This window comes from Canis lupus, chromosome 12 (genome assembly GCF_011100685.1).
Source record: "Canis lupus familiaris isolate Mischka breed German Shepherd chromosome 12, alternate assembly UU_Cfam_GSD_1.0, whole genome shotgun sequence".
In the NCBI taxonomy this organism is placed as follows: Eukaryota; Metazoa; Chordata; class Mammalia; order Carnivora; family Canidae; genus Canis; species Canis lupus.
Window position 1 is genome coordinate 57,203,772 of NC_049233.1, and position 18,192 is coordinate 57,221,963.

Genomic DNA, 18,192 nt, shown 5'->3' on the forward strand with positions numbered 1-18,192 from the left:
CACACTGCTCCAGTCACAGTAGTCTATCTGATGTCCCTCAAACATACTGCATGAACTCCTGACTTATAATTTGCTGTGCCTTCTGCTTGGCACCATCTTATTCCAAAAATCCCTTCCCCAGCCCTTTCAAGTCTTTGTTCAAAGTTGCCTTCTCACAAGCCTTTCCTTACTATTCTAGTGTACATTTCAGTTTTTCATATCCACCCCCATTACTCTCTATCCCCTTTCTCTTCCTTATTTTTCTCTAAAGGATTTATCATTATGAAATGCTATAAAATTTACTTCCTTATAATGTGTCTCCCCTCAATAGAATATAAGCCTCATGAAGGCAGGGATTTTTTTTTCAACTAATTTATTTCCAGTACCTACAGGAATGCCTGGTACATAATGGATGCTAAATAAATATTTGTTGCATAAATATAATACACCATCTTATTTTTATAGGACTTTAAAATGTACAAATCCTTCTGATATACATCTTCTCATTTAATATTTACAACCACCTACAGAAGTACTAGCATGCAAATATATATATATATTTTAAAAACTTGCTTTAATACAATACCAAATGTGTAACTTGGGCAAGTGTAGTTTGAAGTACCCAGTGATAATCACCAAGTTTAATATAATGAAAAATGGGTAAGAGAGATGGCTCAAATCATCTACTGAAATGTAAACATTTTACTGCCTGCACATTTCTAATAAGAATTGATGTGGTGTGTCATCTGTAATTTAATCACCAGCATTACATCTTGATAGTAAACGAGGATCACTAGACTATTCCCTATAAAGTTAGATTACTACACATACAAAATATACACTGAATTTGGATAGTATTTCAGGTGTGACACGAGATGATAAATGGAAAGAATTCAAACTTAACATAGCACTCTTATAGCTGATGCTATCATGCCTCTAAATTTTAGTGCTTACTGTACCATATCACCTGTCCAGTCCAACCTCACCCTGAATATCTGGTCACAGGAGCAAATTAAGCCCTGAGTTTTATTTCTGGATTTAAAATTATTTCATTTACTTGATGTATCATTTTCATTGTATTGAGGAATTTTATCAGGATTTATGATATAATAACAGTAAAAATAATTGGTCTAAGCAACAGCACTATAAGAAATGCATCACTTATTTATAACTATAGATTGGAATACTTCAGTTTTAAAATATCTCAAATGAAATTTGTTTTGATTTTTTCAAAAAAGAAGTTTTTAAATACATTTTATAAGTATATTGTGGGTAAAGGCTCTTTGTTGATTCCTTTGACTCCCTGTACACAACAGAGTAACAGAATCCATATAAATGCAGAAACTGGACAAAAAAATGAACATTACACACACACCACATATTTACCAGGCTATTATGATCTTCTGAGGAGTTAATGATTTGTTTCATTGTTTTACTGTTACACAAAGCTTATTTTTGAGCTATAAAAACTAGACTGCAATATATATGACATTAAACAGTTGGTGTAAGAGGGGTCAGTGGTTTAGAGTCTATATAGGCCACAACTTTGCATGCAAATGAATAAATAAGAAATTAAGCAAAATATTCCTTCTCGAATCAAGTGGAAAATTAAATGATTATAAGAAAATACTGCACAATAAAGGCTTCCCCTAGGTTCTTTTACATCTGGAATTCTACTGCTGTAGTAAGGGTTATGTGAGCATCAGGACCACGGACAGCATCTTGGGTTCCATATGAATGGATGTTTCTATAATAGAAATTAATAATGGATTCTTAAAAATCCACTATAAGCAATGTTATTTGATGTTTGTCCTATTACCAATAAATTAAAAATCAATTATTATTAAAATCTTTCACAAATTCAGAGGACCTTGAAGTACTAACAGTTTCTTGAAGGGATGTCAAACCACATTTTCCATGTTTCCATATGTAAGAGTGATCAAATAACCACTTTTAGAGAAAGATTATTTGATTCTCAACAAAAGGAAAATCTGAGTCATCAAGTGTTTGTTAATTTGGTTTTGGAGGGAGGGGTGAAAACATCATTTCCTCTGCTTCCTTCACCATCATTTCTTTGTAGTCACACAAAGATATTCATATACATAAAATGATTTTAGATTACTTCTTCTCAAATTGTGCATCTATTACACTTTTTCTTGCATTGATCTTATGATGCAGTCTTCTGATCTTGGTTCAAATAAAAAAAAAAAAAAGTGAACTTGTTCTGAACTTACAGAATCAGGCATTCTAATCACAGGTCCCGGATAGAGAAGCTGATGTTTGATAATCTTCACGGCAGAGCTGGTGGTGTTTGCTTGAGAGCAAGTTAGCATTAATGTATTTGTCCTCACACTTAATTCAAAGCATCTTACACAGACACCATTAATGGTATTTTGCTAGCACTTTCAAATGACTTCTAATGTAATTTAAATCAATTCAATTTAACAGCCATTTATTGTGCAAAGATCTGCACTTTGTGTGTTTTAGGTGATACAAAAGGTTGGTCCCTATCTTAAAGAATATTTTGGTCCATCGAGGAAAATGGACATAGGCATCACTCACATTACATAATGGAGATTATAAAAAGTGCTATAAGGGAGGCTCAGCATAGTTCTAGGGGAACAAAGGAAATGGATGGACTCTGATGGGGATTAAAAAAACAGGAAAAGTTTTAAGAAACTAAAGATTTGAAGGAAAAATAAGATTCGAATAGCCAAAGATATTGAGGTTAGGAAAATGAGTTAGAAGAAACAGATTCTACATTTGAAATATGGAATGAAGTTGCAGAAACAACAATATACAGAATGTGGCAGACACTGTAAGTCACCTTGTGTAGGGCACACTGGGTGGGAACATGACCAACCTGGAAGCTACACCTAGAGAGATAAATTGGGCCAGACCAGGGAAAACTTTGAACATTCAATTAAAGTTTGAGTCTTATTCTTTAAACAATGTAATTGGTGGTGGGTTTTGAAGGACATTTTGATAAAAATAAGCGTAGTATAGCATGATGGATGAATTGGGGAAGCAAGAGAGAATTTTGATGTGGAAGCTGAAAGAGAAGTTTTAAAAGTGCCTGTGATTTTGTAGAAGATTGTAGAGGGCAGCACTGCAATTTTCAGATGTAAGGAATGCCAGAAGAAAGGGTATAGACAGGAAGATGATGACTTCAATTTCAGACTTTGTCAGTTTCAAATTGCAGCCTAACATCTAACACCTCTGCAAAAACAACTAGTAGGCATTATAAAATAATTATTTCCAGGGGAAAAGAATTTGTCATGAATATTTTTAGATAAATGTTTGTTTCTAAAAAAAAAAAAACAAAAAAACAAACAAGTCTACACCATTTTTGGAACTTATCTACAGAATTTACCAATTAAAAATAATTATCAGTAGTAGATACCTTGGTAGAAGCTTTTTTAAAAAACTGCTTTTTTTCTTTTCAGAAAAGTAATACAAGCTCTATTGTAAAATATTTGGAAATTCATATTAAAAAATAAACAAAAAATTACACTTCATGCCACATCTCAGAGACAATGACTGCTGACTGACCTTTTGGTTTGTGTGTTCAAATCTTCGTCCATGGGTAAATACATGTGTGTGAATGCACATGTACATGTATTTTAAATAAAAATAGGATCATAGAATTTTGTGATCTGCTTTATTCACTTAACACATTATGGGTACTTTTCCATGTCATTAAATAATGTTTTATAGCATATTTTAAAAAATTAACTGAATTTTTAAGGGAAGTTTTAGATCTAGAGAGAAGTTGGGCAGAAAGAACAGAGTTCTCATATACCCCCAGTTCCTCCATATATTTAGTTTCCCCTATCATTATCTTGCATTAATGTGGTACATTTTAATAATTGATGGGCCAATATTGATATATTATCAACTTAAGTCTGTAGTTTACCCTAAGGTTCATTCTTTGTGTTCTATGGATTTTGACAAATGCATAATGTTATGTATCCACTATTACAGTCTTATACAGAATAGTATCACTGTCCTTAAAGTCTCCTGTGTTCCACCTATTTAACCTTCTCTTCTCTCCCCTAAATGCTTTCTTCACTATACCTATAGTTTTGCCTTTTTTAAATTTTTTTTAATTTTTTATTTATTTATGATAGTCACAGAGACAGAGAGAGAGAGAGAGGCAGAGACATAGGCAGAGGGAGAAGCAGGCTCCATGCAGGGAGCCTGATGTGGGACTCGATCCTGGGTCTCCAGGATCACGCCCGGGGCCAAAGGCAAGCGCCAAACTGCTGCACCACCCAGGGATCCCTGGTTTTGCCTTTTCCAGAATGTCAGGTAGTTAAAAGTATTTAGGCTTTTCAGAGTGGTTTCTTCCACGTAACAATAGGTATTTAAACTTACTCCACATCTTCTCATGGGTTGATAGTTTGTTTCTTTTTATCACTGAATAATACTCCATTGCATGGATGTACCACTGTTTATTTATTCCCCTCTTTAAACACATCTTGGTTAATTCCAATTTTTGGCAATTATTAAATAAAGCTGCTACGAACATTTGTATATAACTTTTTGTGTGGATGCAAGTTTTCAATTCATTTGGGTAAATACCTAGAAGTACGATTGCAATACCCTATGATAAGACCATGTTTAGCTTTGTAGGAAACTGCCAAACTGTCTTCCATAGTTGCTGTATCATTCTGTAGTCCTACCAGCAATAAATGAGAGTTCCTGTAGCTTTACATCCTCATCAGCACTTGGAATTGTCAGTGTTTTGGATTTTAAGCATTCTAAAAGGAATGTGGTTGGATTTCATTGTTGTTTTAATTTGTATTTTCCTGATAACATATGATGTGGAGCATCTTTTCATATGCTTATTTGCCAGCTGTATATCTTATTTGATGAGAGTGCATGTTCAAATTCTTTGTGTAGTTTTTAATTGGGTTGTTTGTTCTCATATTGTTAAGTTTTAATAGTTCTTTGTATAATTCGGATACAAGTCCTTTATCAGATATGTGTTTTACAAATATTGCCTCCCAGTCTATGTCTTGCCTTCTCATTCTCTTAACATTGCCTTTCACACGACAGAGGTTTTTAGTGTTAATGAAATCCAACTCATCGATTTTTTTCTTCCATGGAATGTGCCTTTGGTATTCTATCTGAAAACTTATTGCCAAACTCAAGGTCACCTAGATTTCCTCCTAGAGGCTTATTTTTAATGGTTCCACGATATTCCAGAACTAACATCAATCCTCTATTTTTGGTCATATAAATGATTTCCAATCTTCCACTGTTACAGATAACACTGTGATAAATATCTCTTTAGTTATGTTTTTGGGTGCATTCATAATTATTTCTGTAAAATTAATTCCTAAAAGTAGAACTGCCAAGTGTGGCAGAAACCAAAGTTGGCTCATCCACATCTAATCCAACCTCTTTCCTGACTGCTTTTGTATACTTCAAAAGCTGAAAAGCTGTAACTTACTTTCCTGGAACCCAAGTCAGCTAGAATTCTAGATGTCATCCAGATTTTGCTATGGGTTCTTGAATTCAGAACTAGTAGAGAAAACAGGCTTGAGGCATTCACTAGTAAATCACTAGTAACAGAGTAGAAGTGACAAGGTTCTAGAACTAACTCTAAGTGCAGCATCTTCCCACTTTGACATATCAGGTCAGTGGCTTGCCTTTGGTGACCAGTTCTACAGCGTGTCTTGAGAATTATTTCTGGAAACCCAACCTCGAGTCTCTTTTATTGTCACCAATTTAATTGTCTAATAATCTGCTGATTAGAATAAAAGTTTAGCAAGGGGGCAAGTAATCAAGGAAATACTAATCAAAATAAATGATACCAATTTCCACCTGGTAGAGATCTAATTAATACTAACACCTTATATTAGCTGGGGTATAAAAGGATGGATAAACTCAAGAACACATGCTACAATATTCTCTTGTTACATACATTACATTAAAGCATACATTAAAAGACTTAAAGAATCTTTTACCCAAGAATTCCATTTATGGACATTTGAATCCTTTAAAAATTAAAGATATGCACAAATACATTTGTTCAGGGTTGTTGATTATGGTAATATTTATAGTTAAAAAGTACAACTAACAAAAATGATCAAAAATGTGCTAACAATGCATTGGATATTCTTGGTTGTTTATTGAGCAGTCATCCTATCCTTCTAATGTACAAAGTAGAACCCCAGTTTGATTCAGTAGCAGCCAGGAGCTTCTGTGAGGATGAGCTCTCTCTAGTCAAGATTTGTGAAGCCTGTCAGAATGATGCTATTTCTATTGAGTGATTTTTAAATGAGCATGTGACAAGTTTCTGGCCAATGAAACATGAGAGCAAGTATTCCTCTGGCAGTTTCCCTGGCTCTTATATAAACCATTAGTCAGAGATTTTCTGTTTTCTTCTAGTTGGCATTGATGTATCTACATGCAATGCTTGGAACCATGCCAATGTCTTGGAACCATGAAAGCATCCAGCTTAGCCCAATAAGCCCATATGCTGGGAAAGAATCTAAGAGCAGGGAAATGGAAAGAACTTTGATGCTGTTGTTGAGTTGTTGGATTAATCCATTTTGAAAGAAGTCCACAAGTCCCCTTGGTATGTGAAATAAGAAGTATCTTTATTATTAAGGCTACTTTTAATTGGCTTTTCTGCTTTACCTAGAGTCAAAAGTAAACCAACTGAAACAAATGTTTACATAAGTTGTAGTATAACCATTAAAAAAGATAAAAAATTATTTAACAATATTGTTAACAAATCTTTTAAAAGCTCCTTTGAAGCATATTAAGGAATCTCTACAATTTCATCCCTGTATTTATAGATGAGAAAAATGAGATTGAGGTAAGATAGGGATTTGCTTGGGTTCAGACCACTAGTAAATGGTAGATAGAGGATTTGACCTCTGGTAGAATGTCCTCAACCATCCATTCATAACCTCTGGGCATCACTGTCTTGCACTCTACCATATATCACTAAAAATCGGTGTGGTATGATCCTGTCTTCATTTTACAGATATTACACTTATATAGATGCACCTATAGGCACAGAGTAAAGGACTGGAAGTAAACACACTGAAATTTGAAAAATAGTCATCTATGAATGTTTCTCATGTGATTCTTTGAGATTTGCTTTATTTTTCCAGGAGTTCTATAATATACAGATATAAGTTTTCTATTAAATAACAAGTCATATGAAATGTTACCTAAAAAATGTGAATGTCAGATGGAAGTTTCATATTTAAGAGAAAAAGACATTTTGAATAACATTTCATAACTTTGAAATGATAGGTTTTAAAAAGTATTACATAAAAAAATAAAAATTATTACATAAAACCTAAAATGAGACTCAAGACTTGCTAAAAAGGTATTTACAAACTGAGAATAATTACATATTATCTGGAAATTGGAGAGTTTGGGAAAATACATTATAACTTTCTATATATTGAAATACTTATTTTTATTGAGATATATTTGACATACAACATGGTGTAAGTTTATGGTATGTGATGTATTGTTCTGATACATTTATATATTGTAGTATGATTATTAGAGGTTAACACCTCTTTCATTTCCCATAATTATCATTTCTTGTTTGTGGTAAGAACATTTAAGATCTAGTTTCCTAGCAACTTTGAAGTAGATAATATAGTATTCTTGACTATAATCAAAATGCTGTCCATTAGATCTCCAGAATGTATCTTTCAACATCAGTTTTGTCCCCTTTGACCAAGATATCCCCAATTTCCCCCCAAAATACCCTCTCAGCCCCTGGTGACTACCATTCTACCTCTGTTTCTATGAGTTTAGGTTTTTTAGATTCTACATACAAGTGATATCATAGGGTATCATGGGGTATTTGTCTTTCTCTGTCTGACTTACCTCACTCAGCATAATGTCTTCAACATCTGCCCATTTTGTCACAAAGGACAAGATTTCCTTCTTTCTCATAGCTTAATAATATCCCATTGTACATATATACCACATCTTCTCTGTCCATTCATCAATCTATGGACACTTACGTTGTTTCCATATCTTGGCTATTGTTAATAATACTGTAGTAAACATGAGATGGCAGATATCTTTTCAGGATGGTGATTTTGTTTCCCTTCAATATGTAGCCAGAAGTGGAATTGCTAGATCACATGGTAATTCTATTTTCAATTTTTTGAGGAACTTCTATACTGTTCCTCACACTAGCTACACCAATTTACAATACTCTCCACAGCACATAAGGGTTCTCTTTTCTCCACATGCTCATCAACACTTCTTTCTTTTTTCTTAATAGTCATTCTAACAGGTTTCTGTGATGTAATAGTCCGTGAGTTTTGTGTATAATACCAAAAGTACGTGCAATAAAAGCAAAAATCAACAAGTGGGACTACATCAAAAATACATATTTATACCATAATTTTTATAGGCTTGTTTCTCCTTGCTGAAGAATCTTCAGAAAAACTCTGATGTGCTTATCTCGATGACTGCAAACTTAATTTGGGCAAGTTTGGGAATAATAGTCACCCCCTGATTTACAGTGATGCCTAGTTTTCATAACAAAATGTCTACTTTAAAAATTATACTTCCATAACCATTATAATAGCCAACACTTGGATGGTGTTTACTTTGTGATAAATACTATTCTAACGTTTTCACTGTATTAATTCATTAACACTCTCAACAATTGTCAGATAGGTACTATTATTATCCCCACTTTACAGGAAACTGAGGCACAGGGAGGTTCAGTAACTTGACTAATATCCCTAACCTAGCAAACCAAAGACCAGGTTTGGCATCCAGGCAGTCTGGATCCATACTTCCTGATTATCACGACTGCATATTGCTCTCTCTTTAATTAAATGGACTTCTTTGATTTCAGAACTCAAATGGCTAGTCTCCATCATCATCTAGGTTCATTTAGCAACCTCTAACTAAGTAGCCTTTTTTATTTTTGTTTTAAATAGCACTGTCAACCAAAGACTGAAAATACGAAGTGTGGAGGAAACCTGTTAGTTAACTTCAGATTTACCAGAAGTGCTATCAAGAGGTCAAATTAGATACTAAAAATTCATTGTCCCTAGCATATTAAAGTGCTTTCTTAAAACAAGTGTGGATTTTTATTTACAAGGCATGTGCAAAGCGTCTATTTTAAAAAGCAGTACTGTATTACTTACGTATATCACTTCTTTCAGAAATCAGTGTATCTCAGAGACCAGCCACGATTGGGTCTGAGGAATGAAATACATACATATATTAGAAGTACTCATAATATAGATTTAATATGCACATTATATATGCATATTTATATATTTTTTCTTAGTCTCCCTCAATTAAAAATATGTGCATAATATTTTTTTTTTGCACAGTGGGATTAGCACACATTGAAAAACACAAAGAGCTGCAATTTGAATGTCGCTTTTTCTGTGCTGGATTAGCCTCTCAGCTCTTTAACCCAAGCTGTAAATTTAGATGTCTTTGTTCAGTCTGCTTTTTGGTTCAGCACACACGGACTGGCCGAGCCAAGGCTGCGGAAGGCGCTTTCTCCGCCCCTCTGAGAGCTGCAGGAGTGATTCCGTATGCTCCAAGCCAGAGGTAATGTAATGTCCAGAGCTTTATTCACTGAGTCAGTCAACCATCCTTTCAGCCTTTGACTTTCTGGCCGCTGCTAATCTGTAGACCTCACAGAAGTCTCTAGACAAGGGAGATGTCGAACATGTGCTCCAGCAGCAGCAAAGAGACCCGCCGTGCGGGCAGCCAGGCAAGGACCCGGGCTTCTCATTTACACCGGCCGTGCTCCTGGGGTGCAGGACCAGCTCAACTGCACAATGGACTATAAAAGTCAGAAGGAACCCCGATTCCATTAAAAACTGCAAATAAAAACACCTGTTATAACTTTTCCTTAATGCTGCAAACAAGCAATTGTCCCACAGTACAAATATTTTCCAATCCCTAATAAACGTAACCTTCTTTCTTCTCTTTTGCTCAAGGGGAGGAGAAGCTTATGCACATACAACCACTTCAAAGAATTGCCTCTATTCTTTTTTTCTTTTTTTAGCCGGCTTCAGAGTGTTAAATCGTTCAATTTAAGGCACGAGTACAATGTAGGTGATGATCTTACTGCACTCTTTTCCCCAGATTTATTTACTGTCCAAAAGGTGTATAACAATGTGTGCATTCATTATCCTTCAGAAACATAGAGAATTCCAAAAGCAATTCTTTGACCCTTTTTATTCCCTTTGATACTAATGAGGCTTTTTAACAATATGCCCTAAAACATTATCTTCAAAAAATATATTTAATATATTGCAATAATTTTATATGGTGACAGATAGTAACTACACTTATGTGGTGAACATTTTATAATGTATATAATCGTTAAATCTCTATGCTATAAACAGAAACATACAATATTATATGTCACCGGTGTTTCAATTAAAAGCAAAAATTTTATATATATAAAATTTAAGCCACTATATTCAGTATATAATTATTTATCCCCAAAATATAATTATTTGAGGGAAAAAAATTACTATTGCTTGAGTATCCCAGTCTAGAACATAGAATCTTGAGTCAGAAAAGCAGTCTGATTCAACAAATGTCTGTTTGGCACTAATGATGAAAAAGGGGAAAAAAGAATGACACAGCCTCTGCCTTCATTAACTCACAGTCTCACTGGTAAGATAAGACACAGATAACAATGTGAGACAAAAGGGCAATCAAAGCCAGGCTTAAAATAGGAAGGCTATTGTGGCAATTTCTGTAAGTAAATATGATAATCTGTAAAATGAATGGAGAAAAGTAAGCCTGCAAACTGAATATACTAGGAAAATCTGCTTTCCAGCTATATATCATGTGGATGTTCACACTATGTGAAGGGAGCAGTGTGGGGATTAACTCATGACGATCTTTTGCCAACAAGGGAGCCTCTAGAACAGGTCTCATGATAGAATTTTCTACGATGATGGAAATGTTCAATATCTGTTGTGCTGCACTGTCTCATACGGGTAGCCATAGCCACCTGTGGCTACTGAGCACCTGAAATGTGGCAGTTATAACTGAGGAACTGGATTTTAATTTTTTTTTATTTTAATTAATTTTCTGATTTAAATGACCACATTCAGCTAGTGGTTGTCACATCAGACAGTGCAGTTCCACAAGATGTGTTCGGTATCTTTTGAGCAAGAAGTTGCACCGCTGCCCTAGTGCTAGAAAGTCGACAGCACTGGAAATGGCCCTGCTAGGGCACAACTCTAGTATTTCTCAGAAAATAGTCTAAAACTTGCTCGCTATCAAGTGCCTACGGAGCATATTCTCTGACCCTTGTCTCTGGGCCTCTAATGTAGGATGGTAAATGTTCATTTTCTATTTTTCAGTTGGGGGGGATGGTAAAGCACACTAATAATTAAAATTTTCCAAGGGTACTAATGATTTCATCATGAAAGAAAATAAGGCTTTTTGTGTGTAAACCACATCAAGAGGATGAGAATAGGAAATGTGGTGACAATCAGCTACACATGAGGGATCCCTGGGTGGCTCAGTGGTTTAGCGCCTGCCTTCGGCCCAGGGTGTGATCCTGGAGTCCCGGGATTGAGTCCCACTTTGGGTTCCCTGCATGGAGCCTGCTTCTTCCTTTGCCTGTGTCTCTGTCTTTCTCTGTGTCTCTCATGAATAAATAAATAAAAATCTTTAAAAAAAAAATCTGCTACACATGAGAAAATGTTTTCATGCAAACCTATGCTGAACGTTTCTGCCACAACAATATAGACATCTTCAAATAAAAGGATTGATTATAACATTGCAGATAATCCTTACTAGGGCCTGGGCATTAATGGCAAATCACCAGCAAAGATATTGCTTCCTACTCAGGGCCCCTGAAGTAATCAGAGCAGGGTTCGCCACAGGTCTTCACGTTCATTGTTGCAGGTGTTGTAGGTAAAGTAGAGGAACACGACGACTCTTGAAGGCTGGGAGAAAGACAAAGTGATGTGAATCCGTGGCCTCCCTTTGAAATGCTTCCCTAGAAGCCTGTCCTAATGAGCCAAGCACCGAGAGTGGCCGCCTGGCCGGCTCCTGCACGCACAGCAGATATTGTTAATGAATGGTGTCGTGTTTTCCTGGTGACCGGCTCAACACGACGCCCCACAAGCAGTCTACTGGGATCGGCGCTAGAGCTGAAACCTATTTTCTGACTCCTGTGCTGCTGTGCATACCTTGGTCTTTCTGAAGTGTGTCATAAAAGTACGAAACAAGTAGCAAGGTCTCATTATGTGTTAAATTGTGGGTGAAAAGCTCCCTGGAGAATCTCTACACTTTATCAAAAACCTTCAAAAGCAAAGTTTTGTTGTTGTTTTCTACAAATTGTTTCTAAGAAGGTACCCCATCTAAGCTCCCGGAACAGCAAGAATTATGACTTGGATCAAGGAATCTGTAACCAGTGGGGGGGAAAAAACCTATCAAGTGAGGTTTTTAGAAAATACAGGTTCTTAGCAAAACAGAAATGTTCTTTCTCTTAAGTCTCTGGTGCCTGTAAGCTTGGGGGAACTTCAAGGTACCGTTACTATAACAATTTTTTTACAGTAGAAATTATAATTGAAATTTGCTACTACAAGGATAACTAAAACTCAATCATTTTACACTCTCCCATACATGCCTGAGGATACTTGGGTGTAAATAGATTTCTTGGAAGCAGTCACTGACTATGGTTAAATTACATCTTACCAAGTAAATTCATTGGTTTTTTAATTACTCTGCTGATGTCCACATGCTGTCTCCCCTATCTCATACTGAAATGATATCGATTCGATTCCTAACTCTGCTATGCCAAGGAGAAAAAAGTAGAGACTAGATTTTATTTTGGTTTCTACTTTAGAAGCAAGAGCCAGTTATTAGAAGCACACGTATATGGGGCACCTGGGTGGCCCTGTGGCTGAGCATCTCCCTTTGGCTCAGGTTGTAATCCCAGGGTTCAACTGGAATCGAGTCCCACATCAGGCTCCCCTCCCCGCAGGGAGCTTGCTTCTCCCTCTGCCTATGTCTCTGCCTCTCTCTGTATCTCTCTGAATAAATAAACAAAATCTTTTAAAATAATTCAGGTATATGGTTATTTTTTTAAATCTGTGCCATAAATTGTCACCATTTGATATTTGCTTTAAGTGGCTCCCTTTGTGTACAAGCATCGGAGTAAGAGTCTCATCATCACTGCCCTCTACAGAATCTTCACAAGAACAAGAAGTGCATCTCCAGAGGTGACAGTGGAAATGAAATGGCCATAAGTAGAAGTTCCCATGTGCAAAACGATATTAGGGAATAGAACTGAGGGGAAAGGGAGCTGTCCTCATGTGATATGGAATAATTTAAAATTTTGCAGCAATTTAAGCACAATTAAGAGAGTCGATTTTCCTTAAAATAAAAAGTAATTTTATCTCAGGTTGACAGCAATGAGAATAAAGTGCTATTTTCTTTTGGAGTTCACCCCATAACTACTATTCCCTTGCTTGTCAGGAGCCCATTGAAATTGTTTCTGATCATCTCTGCTGAGGACTTCATTTCCGTTTGGTGGCCTAGTTAGTCACAATGTTGTAGCATGCTGGCAAAGCAAAATGGGGAATTGGAGGCAACTAATCACATAATTAAAGCCAAAAACCTCAGGTAATTCAGGTCAACGAGGGTTCTGGGTGTCAATTATCCAGACAGTCATTTCAATCCTTCATTTCAATAGAGTGACCCTAATTCTTTAATTACCCTTAATTAATAATAGTGCCAGATCTATTAGTTACAACCTTTTAATTTGCTTCTATATGTTATATATCATTCTAACTATTCAAGTTCCAGTTTTTTGAAAGCCAAATTCTTGAATACTTACCACCATGATTTCACATAATTGAACAATAAATAATTTTATGTCAACTAATTGCCTGTTTATTGCCTGAGCCTGATGCATAATGAAGCAGAGTCTCCTAGAAAGAACTACAGCCAGCTCAATACTCAGGGGTCAAGTTGTCGTTGCACAGCCATTAACAAGTTGGGTTCAAAACCAAGTTTTTTCTTTCTCATTATAGCATGAAAGTTCCTTCACAGGCTGGCCCTGATCTACCCACACACCCTGTCTCCTACCAGTCACTGTCCCCGAGAATCTGAAGCCTCACAAGTCCCTCCCACGAAGCTTCTCACTATTTTCTAAACAACTCATGCTCCTGGCTAACTCTGTGCTTGAGCATGTGTCTTCCCAGCAACTTGGACAGTTCTCCTCACCATTGACTTGTACTGGTGTTTTGACATTGATATTTCTGTGCTTCTCCTTTTTTCTTTTTCTTTTTTTTCCCAAAGATTTTATTTATTTGAGAGAGAGAGAGAAAGAGCAGGAGCAGGAGGAGAGGCAGAAGGAGAGGGTAGAGGCTAACTCCCTGCTGAGCAGAGAGCTTGATGTGGGGCTCCATCCCAGGACCCCAAGACCAAGACCTGAGGCAAAGGCAGACACTTAACCAACTGAGCCACCCAGGAGCCTCTGAATCTCCCTTTTCCTGTACCCTTAGCACTTTATCTGTGTCTCTCTTATTTCCCTTACCACACTTACTGTTGTAGTGCTTAGGTCTCTCCCCTCTGCTCACCAGGAGTCCTTTCAAGGACATCAAGCTGTGGCAAACTTTGGGGAAACATTTAGTGAGGAAGAGTAGGATGAAAAGATTCTCTAAGGACCATGGAATACAGTTCCTTAAGGACTAGTGAGGCATTAGGGGGTTCTCAGATTTGCCTAATGCAGAACATAGGCTATCCATAGAGTCGCTGGCCTTTGTGGTGCAGAGATTTCCTTCAACTTCCCAGTTGGAGCTTGACTGCAAAACTTTCTGGCAGCCTGTAACTTCCATGCATAGGCACAGTAAATGGAAAAATGACACTAAGGAATTTATACATGTTTACAATGAGTATTATTTAAGCAGAAGGGGGAGGAGGCAAGATGTGAGCTCTAAAAAATAAAATTTGAGGTTGACCCCAAATTCCTTTGTCTGATGTAGACCAAATGCTTTGTGCCAAAGGTGACAAAACAATTTCTGACCTTCTTCAGTGCCTAGTAAAAATCTAGAGCCCTGGGTACTAGGATCCTTCTCCACTTCAATTCTGCTGTAAGGCATATATAAGCTTCTGCTTTTCTACATTTTTTATAGAATTTACTTAAAAGGGTGATAACGGGAAATATATAACACACTAATGATGTTTTTGTGATTTTGTTGTGATATGAGTTCTGTGTATGCATGACACAGATGGCTCTATTTTCTATGGCACCAAGATATGTGGACTGTATCAGAAGGTACTTTGAATGAAGGTAAATTTCATTGTAATGTAAATTAAAGAAATTAAAGAAATGTAGTATGAACTAATTCAAGATAATAATATAAGGAGTGCTATTCCTTATTTCCTGCTACATGGAACTAAGGAATGCATGTAATTATGTGGGACACTTCCAGAGCTGAATAATGATTCATTTAACTAGGATTTCACTGATGACAATTGAAAAGGAACTGCAAAAGTATAAAGATTGCATGAGAAGTTTGGGTACTATTGTAATTAATATATTACTTCCTCTCTATATTTGTGATTCAGTTTTCATTTATTATTTTCTCTTTTCTTCGTGCTTCCTTTCAGTAAGACAAGTTCTAAAATCCTAAGTGGTGTATGAGCTATTACATAATTGTCCTTTTATGGCCTGCATAGACACTGCACTCTAGTACATTCTTTTGTGAAGTAATTTGGGTTACCTTGGATGTGAAAGACCATTCCATTGTAGCACATTCCACTGTGCAGCCAAAGGCCCAAAAAAAAAAAAATACAGAGTCCTGGAATGGTCTCTGCAGCAAATTAAACTTCAACCATCCTTCATGAAATGTTGAAAGTTTCCAGCCAACTAGAGGATTTTGGCAAAGATCAGCATGACTTGATTGGAAAAAATAGTGTAAAATGTTATTTAGGCTGTTACAGAGTTAGGGTTTTTCTGATGTGACAAATGTAGTATTTCATTGATGTTTCAGGCATCTCTCTAACTCCAACACCTAGTAGCTTAACACCACAACAGTATATCATTTCTCATCATTCTGTGGGTGGATTGGATGGTTCTTCTGTTTTGGCTGGGCTCATGAGTGTAGTTAAAGCTGATCTGAGTTGGGTATCCCAAAGTGGCCTCACCCCCATGTCTAAGGGTTATGCTAACCAGAACTCTGTCACCTTCTGATCTTTCATTCCAGGGGTTCTACACAGCCTGACGGTCTCAGGGTCCTGAGGAGGTGAGGCTGAATTTTCAAAATATCTCTAGAACCCTTGCAATTGTAACTTCTGCTACATTGTATCCATCAAATCCAGTCAAGGGCAGCCCAGATTCAACAGTGTGGAGAAATAGACTCTACATCTCAACAGTAGGAGAAGCAGCATTACATTGCAGAGCAACAGGGACACAGGGTGGCATGATTCATTATAGGCCATTATTATAACAATCTACTATGACAGGAATTTCAAAAAGGAAATGGATCTTTATTGTATTAGGTAAGAATAGTGCTTCCTCTGCCTATCTAAAAAGAAATGTCAGTTTGGATTTCAAAAAGAACTAATATGAAATAGGAGACTAAATGTTACATACATGATTTTGCCTGCCATTTTCTGAAATTCATATTTAAACCACGTTACTTAAAGATTGCTCCTGATGTGCTGGGGTTGGTCCTACCTACACTGAGGAGAACACAAGATGGTATGAAGTGATGCTTTATCCCATGAGTTACAGAAAGCTGTCTCACCAAAGAAAAATACTCAGAAGGCACCTTAGGTCATGACAGAAGATGTGACATCTGGAGATGTTTTATCATAAAGTAACAACTCAAAATTCAATGTTTTAATGATTTTTCCTGTATAGCATTTATATATAATGTTTAAGGGGATGGAATTTTAACGAATTGCAATAGAATGTCTAGTGAGGAGCCTTAAAATGATAAATGAGAGTTGCCATTTTCGTGCCTACCTCCTATGTCAACAATGACATGTAGCATGAGTTGACAATAATCCTTAAGAGAGCCAATTGACTAAATTTCTGCGATAAGTGTCTTCCAGAAATGACCAGGCTTTATCTAAGTTAAAAGTAACTGACCAATCTTCTGTACGTAGTACAGAAACACATAGTAACATGTATCGGAAAAGATCAATTAAAATGAAACCATATCTCCAAAATCTTCTAAATTATATGCTTTTCTAATATAGCATGCGATACTTCAGCAATATTGTATTTCACATGGACTCATGTAGTTTCACATGGACTATCTAAAATAGGCTAATACATTAGTCTATTAATTTTAAAGCATTAAATATAGTTTTATATAGACTTTCCAACTTTGAAAAATAGAAAACAACCTAATTCTAGTTAATCATAGGAAATATCCTTTAACTCTGGTGACATCAAAGGAAAGAGGTCGCTAATGACTAGCATTTAGATTTGTATTTGATTTGCCTTGTTTTCCAATTTTCTTTATGTCAAATGTTAAATACTTGTAAATGCCAAATCATCAACTAGAATAAAAATTTCACTTTTCAGTCATTCATATATTCAATAAACCAGTCTTCACTGGGTACCAGTCTTGCAGGACACTGTGTTCAGAAAGCACACGAGGAGACGATGATGAACGTGGTACCACCATGCCAGAGTTTGGCACTGGGCAACTCACAGCTGCATGATGTTTAGACTGTGCGCTAACATTTTTTCATCATTACTACCAAAGTTCAACTGAGAAATCTAACTATGTGGAGTTGTAAAACTGAATTCAGTTGCTATTTTCCTCTTATAACCTCACACTCTCAAAACCCAATTTCTTATGCTTGTTTCTCTCATTTTCTTTCCCAAAAGTTACATCTTAGAGGAAAGTTCAGGTCTGAAATCTGGTCGTCACCATTCAGACTACTGACCTGCTGTGCCACTTTTTTAAACAACCGATGCAGAACTCATGGAGCAAGTTTGGGGATTGTGGATCATGTTCTGTGATGAAAAGCTTAAAGTCTAGTTCCAAAAAGAAAAGCAGTTTTATGCATACACATTTGATGTTACTGGCCACCACTCCATTCTGTCATCCCCGAAATGTCACCATGATGCTCACGCCGAGGAGTGGTGGGGGCTGGCGCAGTAGACCACCCAGAATCCCTTTACACCACCCAGAATCCCTTTACAAGGCTCTTGTTTTGTTTGTTTGTTTTTCTAAGGCCAAG

The 18,192-nt window shown here is 36.4% G+C and overlaps 1 long non-coding RNA gene across 1 annotated transcript in view; it reads right to left on the reverse strand.

Moving 5' to 3' along the window:
* Window positions 1-11,803: 11,803 nt before the first annotated feature.
* The window catches only part of LOC106559593, a 51,050-nt gene continuing 44,661 nt past the window's right edge, over window positions 11,804-18,192 (reverse strand). The window contains exon 4 of the long non-coding RNA XR_005367471.1: window positions 11,804-11,924. This is a non-coding gene — a long non-coding RNA (uncharacterized LOC106559593). The remainder of the gene's footprint in view (window positions 11,925-18,192) is intronic.